Source organism: Hyperoodon ampullatus, assembly GCF_949752795.1.
Source record: "Hyperoodon ampullatus genome assembly, chromosome: 7".
In the NCBI taxonomy this organism is placed as follows: Eukaryota; Metazoa; Chordata; class Mammalia; order Artiodactyla; family Ziphiidae; genus Hyperoodon; species Hyperoodon ampullatus.
In genome coordinates this window covers 101,058,688-101,072,708 of record NC_136920.1, presented here as the reverse complement: position 1 = coordinate 101,072,708, position 14,021 = coordinate 101,058,688, and positions in this window count along the sequence as shown.

Below are 14,021 nucleotides of genomic sequence, written 5' to 3'. Positions count from 1 at the left end.
TTCAAGCACCTTTGTTTCCCTTAGAAACCAGTGCTTGCTGAAATACATCACTCCAAGGGGCCCCAGTGTGTGCTGACCATTGAGATGCCCCACGAGGTGGGGATCACTTGGATAACTCTCCCAGATTCTCGTCTGTGAATTTACACAGTTCAGGCAGAGAGGGGAGTGGGTAAAGCGTGCTGTGCCTGTGTGGTTGAGGGTGGGCAGGGCATTGGGTAGGTGGGTGACAGCCTGCCAAACAAAAGGCAGAGAATCAGAAGAACCCCAAGAACCACCCTTCAGGAGACAAAGTAGTGACTCCAGAACTAGGACCAGATGACCTACCTGCCTAGGGTAGAAAACCAGCAACCAATCAATTCACTGAACAAGTATTTTGTGGCACCTTCTATTTGCCCACCACTGCTATTTATTCATCATGCCTTTCGCGATTCACGGAAGAGCCGTGCTGGGGGTGTGTGGGAACTGGGAGAGGACTAGTACTAGAGAAGCAGTGATGGAGACTCTTAGTCTTTCCATGAGACAGGTTTGCAGATGATCCCAGAGTTGAATTTCCAGTATTAGAACAAGTTACTTCGAGATCAGAGCAAATTGTTGGAGAACAGTATTGTGGTTAAAAGACTAGCCATTAGAATTAGGAGGACCTGGGCTTGAACTCTAATTCTGACACTGACTAGCTGTGTGACTTGAATGAGTGGCTCATCCTTCCTCTGTCTCTTTGTCTTGTGCATAGAATGGAAATCATAATTGTGCTGATCTCACAGCGTTGTGGTGAGAGTGATGTTCAGTAACGTGTGAAGCTCCTAACACAGTGTGTGGCCCATAGAAAGCACTCAGTGCATTTTTTATAAGTATTTGCATCTTCAGAGGTGGAGCTGAGAAAGGTGTGCAGAGAATAAAAGAAATGGAAAGTTAGCACTATTTATAATATCCAAGATATGGAAGCAACCTAAGTGCCCATCAACAGTTGAATGGATAAAGAAGACATAGTATATCTATACAATGGAATATTACTCAGCCATAAAAAAAGAATGAAATTCTGCCATTTGCAGCAATGTGGATGGAACTAGAGAACATTTTGCTTAGTGAAATAAGTCAGAAAAAGACAAATACTGTATGACATCACTTATATGTGGAATCTAAAAAATTATACAAATAAGTATATATGCAAAATGGAAACAGACGCACAAATACAGAAAACAAACTAGTGGTTACCAACAGCAACAGGGAAGGGGGGAGAGGTAAATTAAGGGTATGGGATTAAGAAATACAAACTACTACATATAAAGTAGATAAGCAACAAGAATATATTATACAGCACAGGGAATTACAGTCATGTTGTAATATCTGTAAAAATACTGATGCTTTACACCTGAAATTAATATAATATTGTAAATTAACTATATTTCAATTGAAAAAAAGAAATGGAAAGTCAGTAAGGTGACAGAAGCAAATGGCAGGGGATCTGACAATCTTATAGGCACATCTGTCTGGCCTGGGGCTATTTGCATTAGACCAGGGATGTCACATTTTCCATGCTCTAGGGGTCTTTAAGAGGTTGCATGGTCCCTGACAGACAAGGTAGGGGACCAAACAAAAATGTAAATGTAGGAATTAAGAAACCCTTAATCTAAGTGCTTCACCATATGTGTTGGATAGGTTGAGTTGGATTCATGGTTAACGACTAGGGTATGTGATCAAGTCCAGAGATAGTGGCTTAAGTAACACTGGCAGGACTAACTGTTTCTTGTCCCGATGGTGGTGTGGGAAAGGTTAGCCCATTGACATCTGTTTGGCCTTTCTCTTTCCTAGACAGAAGCATTCTGTTGGGCTGGTTTATAGAAAAATGGCTTAAAGCAGCTTTGCAAATTAAGTTCAAATATGTCTGCCTGCCTTCTTGAGAATGCAAAATGAGAGTCACTACTCTCTTCCATCCAGGAGAATGGAAGGGTAGCTTTTTTGCAAATCTGACCTTTCAACTTCTTTTAAACAAAAGTGCTGTGAGGGTACAACTTGTATCATTTTGTAATCCATTCATTCGTTCACTCATTTAACAAATATGTATTGAGCTCTCCTTACATGAAAAGTACAGTCCAAGACCTTGGGAATGAGCACAGCAGCCCTCAAGGAACTCAGAAGGGAACAAGTCAGGTTAACAAACATCTGTAGTCAAAAGAGGAGAGAGCAATAATGGAGGCAGGTAAAGAACTGATCTCCTTCTACTTCTGGGATGAATGCCCAAAGTACAGAGCAGGTATGGTGAAAAGGAGTTGTAAAATGGAGCCAGGGCCCTTCTCTCTCTGTGAGCTTTGGCGTGGTATGGCCACAGGATGACTAATACATAGAACTCTCCAGGGAAGTAGAATAAATGGCATGGAAGAGAGATCATCAGGATAATAAGCATATAGCATCTCTCTTGGTCCCCGAGTGCTCAGATCATCTAAAGCCTCCAGCTCTGATACCAGAAATCAGAATAGTTCCTTTCCAGGTGCGTCACTGGCCAGAGGCAGTGCTGGAATGAGGGAGGATGGGAAACATGACCCCAATCCCATCCACCTTCTGAGCCACATCCACCTAGGTTCTAAGTCCCTCATTCTGGCTTACTGGTTGGCCCAATAAAAGTAAAGGCAAACCTGAGATTGAAGAGGTCTGTCACAGGAGTTGAGAAATGGCCACAGGAGTGGAAGTTACTCATAACATTTAAGGCTATGCTACCCTGTGTTAGGATGACCACAGAGCAAACTAACATAGGCAACAATAAAGCCCAAGCCAGCAAGTTGATATAGACACTCTTCCCCTAATAGGGGTCTGTAAATATCAGTTGAATGGATGAATCAATTGCATATGCATGCACCATATTCTTCCAGCCCAAGATTTGATTTGGTTTCCATGGCTAGAGGCCAGATGCCTACTGGGAAGTCTTCCAAATCACCAGTCTTGATCTTTTCTTAACTGCTCCCAGGGGATCCAGCGAGTGACTCTGGTATCTGGCACAAGCAGAATGGCACTGTGCCCTGAGAGGGTCAATGCACTATTCATATTGGCTTTGGGTACAGGCACCCGCTATGCAGAGCCTACCACCCAGATGGTATAGACTCAGATTCCAGTCCATTTGGAAAGGCCAGGTCCTGCCAACTCCATCTCCAAGGAGACAGTCTATACAGAACCCACATGCCAAACTACCCGGGATGTTGCCAACCAAACGATGGTGAGTGGTCCTGTCCTGTAAGCCCCACCTAAAATAGGCAGCAGATGGGAAATGGGGGCAGGAGGTGGAGAACAGCTGGATGGCATTTGCTACATCATAGCTCTTGAGGGATTTGAAAATCATTGTTTAATTTCCCTTCCCACCTTCTCATGTAAACAAATGTCCTATATCAGGGGTGTGGAAATCAGAATGTTAAGTGGTAAAGCTCATCTTCATAGCTCTCCAGCCTTCTTCTTCCTGACCACCAACACACACACACACACACACACACACACACACACACACACGTGCACATATGCAAAAACACGTGCATTCACTTTCAGCCACAGGGCAATGCTGCTGACTCAACCCAAGGCCTTATTTCATTTACTGTGTATCTAAAGCCTTGTCAGGAGCCCAAGCTTCTTCTCTCCAGTCTCTTTTAAAAATTAAATCTGGCTCTTTGGGACTGCAGCAGGAAAACTGAATTTGAGATACAGTAATTCAAGATATTTATATCCTTTCGTCATTTGCTCAGTTGGTCCTCTGCAGCTGTGGTTTGTTAGGGATTATCCCACCAGAAGAGATAGCAGAAATACACATATTTAATATGAAAAAAAAGAACTTTTTTCCTCCATTTCTTTCCCTGACTCTAAATAGCCACTTGGAGGGAGGGGGGCTGTACCATAGGAGAGAATCTGAGGGGCCAGGAACAGTTGCCCAAGAGCTGGAAGCGTCAGGCCAGCCTGGAGGGAGGAGGGAGATAAGAACCTGGAAAAGCTGGAGCTGGATCCTGGTCCCCAAAGTTGAAGAGAGGAGAGTCGTTCTGATGATGCCCCTTTACAGGAGAATTTAAAGCTCACTTCTGCTTCCTTTAGCCCCTAGTCTAAAAGCCAGGTGTTCTGTGGTCTGGACAATCCATTATCTACCTTCTTCATCGCTTCTGGGTACATTCCCTTCGGCCCCAGAGAGAAGCTCAGGACCCTGGAGGACACCTGATACTCCCACACCGAAGCCATGGAGCCTCCTTCTTATAGGCAGGAGGGCAGGTAGTTACCTGGGAAGGGCTGACACACCTGCAGGTTAAAGGGCTGACACACCTGCAGGTCCCAGTGGCCCTTAAACATTGAGGCTCTTTGCCTCAATCCTAAATCACTTCTAGGTGCACAAACACTCAGGGCTACATTTCCATTCGCCTTCTGACTCCAGTTAATAGTGTTCCAGGTCACAGACATAGAAAACAAGCTTATGGTTACCAAAGGGGAAAGTGGGGAGTGGGGGATAAATTAGGAGTTTGGGGTTCACAGAGACACACTACTATACATAAAATAGAAAAACAACAAGGTCCTACTGTATAGCACAGGGAACTATATTCAATATCTTGTAATAAACCGTAATGGAAAAGAATCTGAAAAAGACTATGTATACGTACACAACTGAATCACTTTGCTGTACACCAGAAACGAACACAACATTGTAAATTACCTATACTTCAATTAAAGAAAAAAGAAAAAAGTAACCACATCCCAGGGATCTTTGGTTGGGGTGTTTGCATGCGTGTTTGAGTCTCTTTTGCAATAATCCCTCAGTCCAGGCAGAGGTTTTTTCTTCTTTCCCAGAGAAAAGAGAGAGAGGAAAAGGACAAGACTCTCCTTCTCTTTAAAAGCTGTGCCCTTCCAGCTGAGAACCACTCACTTCAGCTCTGCAATGTGGCAGAACCTCCCCAAGCAAACCCATTGCATTCTGGGAGCTCAGCATAAAAATTACAGCTGCCTTAGAGGCCACCTGACCCTGATGCATCAAGCCCTGGAGTGAGGCCAGACAGCCACTTAAAATGACAATCCTGGGCAAAGTGGCACAATGACATGTTAAAAATATATAGATGGATATGGATGTGATATGAAAATATATATTTTTCCTGCTCTCACTGTGAGAAGCAGGCATGTTAAAGGTATTAACAATTAGTGTTCCTCTCTGGAAGGATCCTCTAGTTACGTGCTTTGGGCTCCAGACAGGAAGTGAGAATCATGCAGCAAAGCAAAATTAATCCAGACAAAATGAAATGATGCAGTCGAGGTATCTGGGATGGAAGGGCCCAGAGGGCGCGAGGTAGTTAGCTATCTCCTGCCCTTGTCCTCCCCAGCTCTCTGGGGGGCAGGAGAGGCTTTGTTTGAAGAGGATGGTTGCTGCGGGAACCAGGAGCTACCAAAAGCAGAGTGAATTTTTCATTTCTGAGGAGCAAAACACCCAGGGAGGAAATCTCTGTGCAATGTGCCTCCAAACTGCTGTCCCTGACTTTCTAGGGCACCTGGAAATGGGTGGAAAGCTTGGCATGCGCACACAGAAGGCACAGATGTGGCTCCCCCAACCCTGGCCCCCTCGGGGCTGGCTCCAGACATGCAGAGTTAGAGGTGACTCGGGCTGAGATCTGAGGTCATCTGTCCCTAGCAGATGTCCCTCCTGTGCTTGGGGGATGGAAATTTCCCAGACGAGGTTCTTTCCTCAGGGGTGGGAAAGACAGAAACAGCTTTACCTTTGTTTCCAGATTTTAATTTCCCAGAATCTGCCCCAAGGGTAATGTCTTTTCTTCTTTTTTCCAAAATAATTCCTCAGTTCAGACAAAAGAAAAACCTTTTTGCTCTTTCCTGTTTAAGGACAGAAGGTGACTTTTCTACTCTTAAAATACAGTACCTTTCTATTTCAAACAACTTGCTTTGGCTCTTCACAGTGTGATGTAAAATTCCTGGTACTGACAGACTCACAGATCAAATTTCCGGAGTGAAATAGTAATTTGGTAATGCGCTCTAGTGTTTTCCAGCTCCCTTTGGGCTTGCCGGCAACCACACGGTAGCTTTTGCTCTCAGCTCCACGATTTACTGCTTTCTCCCTATACTTTTCACTTTTATTTTTGCTTTTGGAGTTCGAATGTCTGCCTTTTTAAACTTTTTGAAAATTTTTTTATTGAGATATAACCTACACTCAGTAAAGTGTACACTAATCTCACCCGTACAGCTCAGTGAATGTTTTTTTTTTTGTGAATATACCATGTAAATCGCCCACCCAGCGCCCTCCCCTACCATGTCCACAACACCTCCTCCCTGCCTGGATGTAACCCCATCTTCACATCTATCACTGTAGGTGAGATTTGTCTTTTCTAGACTTTCATATGAATGGAATCATCCAGTATGTACTCTCTCATGCCTGTTTTTTTTCATTCAACGTTATGTTTTGAAGCTTCATCCATGTTGTTGCATGTATCAATAGGTTTCTTATTTTTAACGCTGTGTAGCTCATTTTAGGAATATATAGAATTGATCTATTCTTCTGAATAGATATTTGATGAATATTTGAATTGTTTCTAGTTTGGGCTAACATGAATAAAGCTGCTCTGAACATTCTTTTACACATTGGGGTTTTGTTATTGTTGTTGTTTGGTGGACATATGCTCTCATTTTTGGGAGTACGCTTAAGAGTGGAATTGCTGAGTCATAGGGTATGTGTATGTTTAAGCTTTAGTAGATGCTTCCAAACCCCACATTCCAGGGAGTTGTAACAATTTGCACTCCTGTCCGCAATGTGTGAGCATTCCGGTAGCTCCATATCCTCTCCAGCACTCAGTTTTGTCTCTCTATCTACTTATAGTTATTTACACATGAAGTTGTTGCATGTCTGCTTACCTGGGGTCCCTTCCCCCTTAACTACACCTTTAATTCCTCAAAACATACTATGTAGGGATTACAGAGTAAAACTCCCCTGGGCTGTACTGATGTTAAAACTGCAAGTTCTGTGTCCCAGGACCGCTCTTAGTCCTTTCCTGGACAAACTGGGATGGCTGGTCACCCTAAATATGGTATAATGCAAAGGAAAGAGGTTTTGGCAAGGAACTGACTCAGTTTGAATCCTACCTAGTTCACCTACTAGCTGTGTGAAATCAGTCAAGGGAAAGAGTGACGGACAGATGGATAGATATGTGACAGAACAAATAGAGTAAAATGTTAATGGTACAACCTGGGTGATGGGTATACATGTGTTAACTGTAAAATTCTTTCAACTTTGCTTTATGTTTGGAAATAATAAAATGTTGGGGAAAAGACAAAACAGGGGTAACGCGGCTTGGTTCTGGGGTAGCAGATCTCAGAACTCAGAGGAACCTAGTTTTTCCATGTCATAGAGCCACTAAAGAAAACAAAAGCCTGCATTTTTCTGGTCTTCACATTTCAGTTGCCCCACCAAGTTCTTCTATTTCCTAAAATTCTTTCAGAAGACAAGAGACAAGAGAAAATAGAAAATCAGAGCAAATGAACAGAACTTGTCTTTAAATTCCAGCAGTCACATTGCTTTGCTCAGAGTTGTCTCGCAAACAGAGCCAGAAGCTTGGTGTCACATTCCCCCTTCCCCTGCCGACCTCCTGCTGGCCTCAGATAGACTAAGCTGGACCATTACCCATGACCTGATGCCTTCTTAAGACATATTCTCCAGCCTCTCTGCTTCTAACTTTGCTGTCATCACTGGCAAAGCCGACTTACTTTTATCCTCTTTCAAAGCCATCTCCTGTTCCCATGGCAACTTACTGGGGGTCTTCTGTCACCATGGGAACATGGCTGCTGGGTTTAAATACACCTTATCATCACAGCATTAAAAAATATAGGGAGAGAGGGAGTTTGGTTGTCAGGGAAACAGAATTCAGGTCTTCTCCATGAGAGATGGGCTGGGGAAAAGGAAGTGCCGTTGGGAGTTTAGAATCAATGCCACACCTAATCCTGGTCCTTCTGGGATGGTCACACACTTACTGTGCAGATACTATGGTGTGTGTGTGTGTGTGTGTGTGTGTGTGTGTGTGTGTGTGTTAGAGAAATTGTCTTTCCATCATGGACATATGAAGAACCTCATCGGAAGGCAACTTGGAGATTTCAAGGGTCTTAGAGGAAACTCTCATAGCTCAGCCTGAGGATATAGGGATAACATGGTCTCCCCCTCTCTTTCAATCTCTCTCTCTCCACCCCCCTGTCTCTTTCTCTCCCCCCACCCCCACAATCACAGTAGGGAACCTTCCTTGTCAAGAAGACAGCAATTCCATGGTGAACATCCCAGGAAAACCAAACCAAAAGAGAGACCTGCGTATAAAACAAAAGGTCATAAAAAGGGTTTAAGTGATGGGAAATAGGAATCCCATCCGTGACATGGATAGAGTGTACCTGAAAAAGGCCAGTACTCTTTCTTCTGTGTCACCTGTTTGTCCTTGAGGTAAGTGGGACACTCAATCAGTCAACCACCTGGCTTCCAAGGACCAGAAGCACCCAGTAGTGTGAAGCTTATTGTCACTGTATACACACTCAAAGAAACAAAACAAATGCCACCTAATTAATCTCTATGTCATTACTATCCAAGTATTCAGGCCCTTATGCACATCTGGGAATTTTATCTCTAGTAGTCTTAGTCCCAGGAAGAAATATGGATAAACATCTCCCAGGCTGAGCTGGTGGTTCTTCTCCCTTTTCAGTGGCTTCCAGGGCCCCAGGGCCCTCAGACTTCATAAAGTTTGCTCAGAGCCACCCATAGTGACATCCTGCCCTTCCACACACAGCTCCTGCCATCTCATCATGTCAACATTTACCTCTTCTTTCTCAAGCATGGAGTAGAGGAAAGAGAAAGCACTCTGTTCTTAGAAAATGCTGGGTTTGAATCGCAGCTTGCCACTTTCTAGATTTGTGAGCTTGGAGGAATCTCTTATTTAAGTTTATATTATAAAATAAATTTACAAGATGATTCTAAGGATTAGATGACATAATGAACGTGAAAATGCTCTGCAAACAAAGGACATAATGCCCCGACAAGGACTGATTGTTCAACCTCCTGGGTAGCACACTTCCAGTCTAACAGGGTGCCTTGGACTATAAGGGTGATTCGGAGGGGTGTCAGTTCAGGTCAGAGCTGGGGATGTGGACATTTCCAGTTGTGAGCTGATGGAAGGCAGGTGCCAGCCCCAGGGCCCAGCACTGTGCTAGGTTTATAGTAAGTTCAACGATGGCTGCTCATTCAGAGGTTGGTGCCATTGACTGGGACCTTTGTTGCCCTTCACATTACTCCACACAGGTGGGTGGCAGAGTGTCCACCATACCTGGGGCAAGACCTCTTCAGCAGTGAGAGTCAAATTGCCCAGGTCCAGACTGAGAAGGTCCAGCTGCAGGGGGAGGGCAGGAGGGCTATGAATTATGACTCTCCTCCAGGACTGACATGATTCATATCCTGGCTGCCACGAGGGGACCTCTCTGTAGCTTTTGACTCCATTATCTTGAGCTCACTTCCTACCTTGGCCACTGCCCCATTTTCTCCTCTTAACACTTGTCCACTTGCCAGGCCAGCTTAGTAATAGCTCCAGGAAAAACAGATTATCAATCCCTCTCCAGAAAAAAACAATTATTCATGGCCTCACCTAGAGTTTTATGAAAGAAAAAACGTGGCAAGAGGAGTGCTACTTCCTGCTGTACCTGGGAGACTTTGCCTGAGAGTAGAATCTAGGCGTGGAGTGGGCCAGAGCAAGAGGTAGCATATGGGATGGAATGGCATCAGAAAGATGATGCAGGATTTGGGCAACAGGATGCAGAGTTGAAATCAGGAAATCACCTGGCAACAGGCTCCCAGACCATCAGCTGTGTGTACCACCAGGGGCATGTGGCAATGTGCCTGGGGCAAAACTACAAAGTACATGCAAATTGTACTCTTTAGTGAGTCAATTAAAACATCATTTTTATAGTAAAAATAAATAAGGATATATTTTGATGCAAAGTACAATTATTTTACATGAATTGTTAAGAAAACAACTAAGACTTGCAATTTTTTTCTTGCTGCTCAGTCATCAGGTCATGCCCCTAGAGCTCTGGAGGTATGAATTTGCTCTTTTCTGACATTAGGGTATTTCATTCAATCATGCATTCATCCATTTATTCATTCAACAAATATTTATTGAGTGACAACTATGAGTTAGGCACAAGAGATGCAGCAGGGAGAAAAACACACATGGACCTTGAGTTCATGGAGTTTATACTCTAGGGGAAATCTTTGAAAGCATTGATGAGCCCAGATTCTCTCATTTGTGTTTGAAGGTCAGGCCAAGGGAAATGGTGAGCTTCCTTTCTGGTCACCAAATCCACAAGCAGAGATTAGATAAGCAAAAGTTGCTTGTTGAATGAATGAGTGAATGATGAATGGTTTTCAGCATTGGATGAGGAGGCCTACTGGCTGACTCTGAAAGTGCTTTGCCATTCCTCACTCTGTGCCTTCTCTCCCCTGTGCCTTGTGGACATGGCAGGGAGATGCCCTTGGCCCTGGAGGGGTTTCTGGCGCTCCTTTCTATCTGCCTCTTTTAATCTTATGCCTTGATCTCTTGAAGTCAGGCTCAGCTTCCTCCTGGAGCCTGGGCAGTCCAGAGTCTGCAAGCCTTTCCCTCACCTATGTCTCTCTTGACCAGTCAGGCAGTGGAATCCTAATGGGCCAAGAATCTGAAAAAATAAAATACAATCAGCTGTGGGTTGGAGATACAAAAGGAAAACTAAACATTTCTCTCTTGGTCCTGTTTAGGCCACTGAATGCATTCAATCCAAACGTGGCAGAAGGCCCAGCAGAGGCAGGTGGCTCCTAAACAGAGATGTCTAGAACTCCTTCTCTGAAAGGCAGCATCCACAGAGGTCCAGCCCAGTAAAAAGGAGAGGGGACGCAGGGTCTACACACTCTTCCCTCCAGGTGGGGTTGGGCATGAGAGTAAAGGGCTCCAGATGGGCCAGGCCCCTGTGGTGGGACCATTCCCAGTGGCCCCTTTGGAGGTGTGTTTGTGTGTGTGTGTGTGTGTGTGTGTGTGTGTGTGTGTGTGTGTGTGTAGCATTCACAGAACAATTCAGGCACGTGCATGTACATCACACATTTAACCCTCACAACAACTCACTCAGAGGAGGTGGCATTGTTATCCTTTGGGTAAATAAAACTGAGTTTCCCAGGGGGAGAGCAAGTCTCTGGCTCCAGGTCTAGGGTACCATGATGCCTCCCCCCTTTAGCTCCCACAGAGTGTGGGCTTCAAAGACAGAGTAATTCAAATTCCCAACTCCTTCCAGGTGGGAGAGGTACCTGGCTCTAAGAAGACCCCTCTGCCAGAGTGACTCACTGTCAGGCCCCACAGGAAGAAGCTGAGGCCCTTAAGTGCTCAAGAAACTGCTGGCTCCAGGCAAAGAGACGAAGCTGGCTCTGGAGTCTTCAAAGAGTCACTGCACTTGAGCAGGGCCCCTGGGCTGCTGAGCTGCCCCACATGCAGGCTTGGGGTGGGTGCCACCTTCCCAGGCTGCTAGGTGAGCATCTCTGATGCTAAGTGAGGGGCAGGTCCAGAGCCACCTGTCCTCTCCCAGCTCCCAGCATCTCTGGCATAGAAGCCCCACTCAGCACTGGGGAGATATCATCCCTCACTTTTCGCCTTGCCAGGTACTCTATCACCCATAAACAGGGTTATGGAGAGTTGTTTAACGTGGAGATGACTCTTGCGGGGAGCTGGAAGAATAAACCTGTCTCTAAGGTGCCATGTCTCATTCTGGCTGCAAGGAAGGGATGAGGAGGGAAGTGTGGCAGGGGAGGTGGGACAGGAAGTGGGCGCCAGCAGAGGTGAAGAGGCCCTGCAGAGAGAGGAACTGGCAGTGCTATGGTTACTAGCTGAGGAGCTGGTGCCCGGGAAGGTGCGTTGAGCTTCCCTCTCACCTGGAAGCCCAACAATCCTTACACTTTCTGGGGAAATCCCTGCCACTCAGCCATATAGGTGTGTCAGAAGCCCTGGCTCCACCCTGGTGTCAGCACCTTGGAGAAGGTAGGGGATGGGGGAGAGACCTCTGCACCAGGAGCCTGGGTTCCCACTTGGCTCTCTGCAGCTGAGGCTGGGCAGAAATGGGGTGACATCTGCACTGGGGTCTCGACCGCTTTGAGGCCAGAGGGGAAGAGGGGAATACGGTCGTTGGGACAAAAATAATTGGTTTTTGCTCTGAGGAACAAGGAATGGAAAAGGATGATGTGTCCTCCTTGGGTTTCTAGGACTCAACTCTTGCCTCAGTTTTCCTCAAGTCCATTGCCACCTAGTTCTATTGCCGAGGATCCTCTTCTGTCTGTTGCCTTTCACAATGAGAAGAGTCTCTTGGTCCTTGCTGGCTAAGGACCTGCTCCCTTGTTTCTTCATTTCCAATGATACAGACACGGGATCAGGACTCAGAGGAGGTGAGTGAGGCACTTGCCTCTGGCATGAAATATAAGGGGGCACCAAAAAACTCAGTAATCAAGGTAAATGCTATTTTGATATAATATTTTAAAAATCAAAATTAATGCAAAAAATCCTTTATGAATAAAATATCCAAAATTTAAACAAAGTTAAGATCAGTACTGAATTCTCCTTTCACCTCAAACTTCACTATGGTTCACAAAGCACAGGATACAGAACCACTCATTGTGCTGGGCCCTGGGGGGTCTGGTGGAAAGGACAGACATGCTTCCCCCTCCCCACTTCCAATCTTCCAATCTCAGTAAAACAGAAATGAATGAGGAAACCAGCAAAGGTTGACAGTTGTGATCCATGAGACAGCCAGGGTTGGTGGTAGAGATGCTATGGATAGGAGAGTTAAAGGAGCTTGTCTGGGGATGTGATGCTTCCACTAGGAACTTGAAGGATGGGAAAGATCCAGTGCGATGAGTTGGATTGCCACCCTTCAAAATTAATATCTTGAAGACCTAACCTCCAGCACCTCAAAATGTGACCTTATTTGGAAATGGGGTGATTGCAGATGTAATTAGTAAAGATGAGGTTGTACTGGAATAGAGTGGGCCTTTTTACACAATATGACTGGTGTCTTTACAAAAGGGGGAAATTTGAACACAGGCGTGCACACAGGTAGAACACCATGTGATGAGGAAGGCAGAGATCGGGGTGATGCTTCTACAAGCTAAGAAACAACAAAGATTGCCAGCAAACCACCAAAAGCTAGGAAAGAGCCTGGAACAGTTGCCTCAGAAGGGCACAGCCCTCAGAAAGAACCAATGCTGCTGACGCCTTGATCTCAGACTTGTAGCCTCCAGAACTGCGAGACAATAATTTCTGTAGTCGGTGGCACTTTGTTATGGCAGCCCTAGCAAACCAGTACATTAGCCATACAAATAGCAATGATAACAGGTGTCCAGGGAAAGTGAATAGTGTGAAAAGGCCCTGGGGTGAGCGAGGGCTCAACATGTTTGGGGAACTGGAAGAAGATAAGTGTGTCCACAGCACAAAGAGTGAGGTCAAGGGGTGGGCAGGAGACAGGACGTGTAGGACTTTCTGGAATAAGTCAGCCCTTCCCATGACCCCTTTACTCTGCAGCAACACCACTGAATCCAAATCTTTTTCAGCACCATTGAGTTGAAATTCTGCCCTTTTTAGGAGTGAGGATAGAGGTTGGGTGGGGATATAAAAGGCAGAAAAGAATGTGAGGATTTAATAGGCCTCACCTAAGTCCCCAGTGGATGGTTCTGGATGTCCTGAGGGTTTGTTTGACAAGACCAGCCTTTGCCAATTTAGCAAGTCACTGGGTACCTGCTCTTAATGATCAAGACATTCACCACCAATGCCATCCAAGTGAAGACTTCAGATGAGAATCTGGAAGTGGGGAACCAGGAAGCAGAGAGAAAGATTGACATTGTGAAAATCCCTGATGGGGAATGGGTAGGAGGGCAAAAGAAGTATTGAAAGTCTGATAAACTGGACCTTCTTTCTCCTTGCCCTCTCTTTCACAGAGTCAAGTTGAATCAGAAAGGGAGTCGGCAGGAGAGTTTGTCCTGTTGG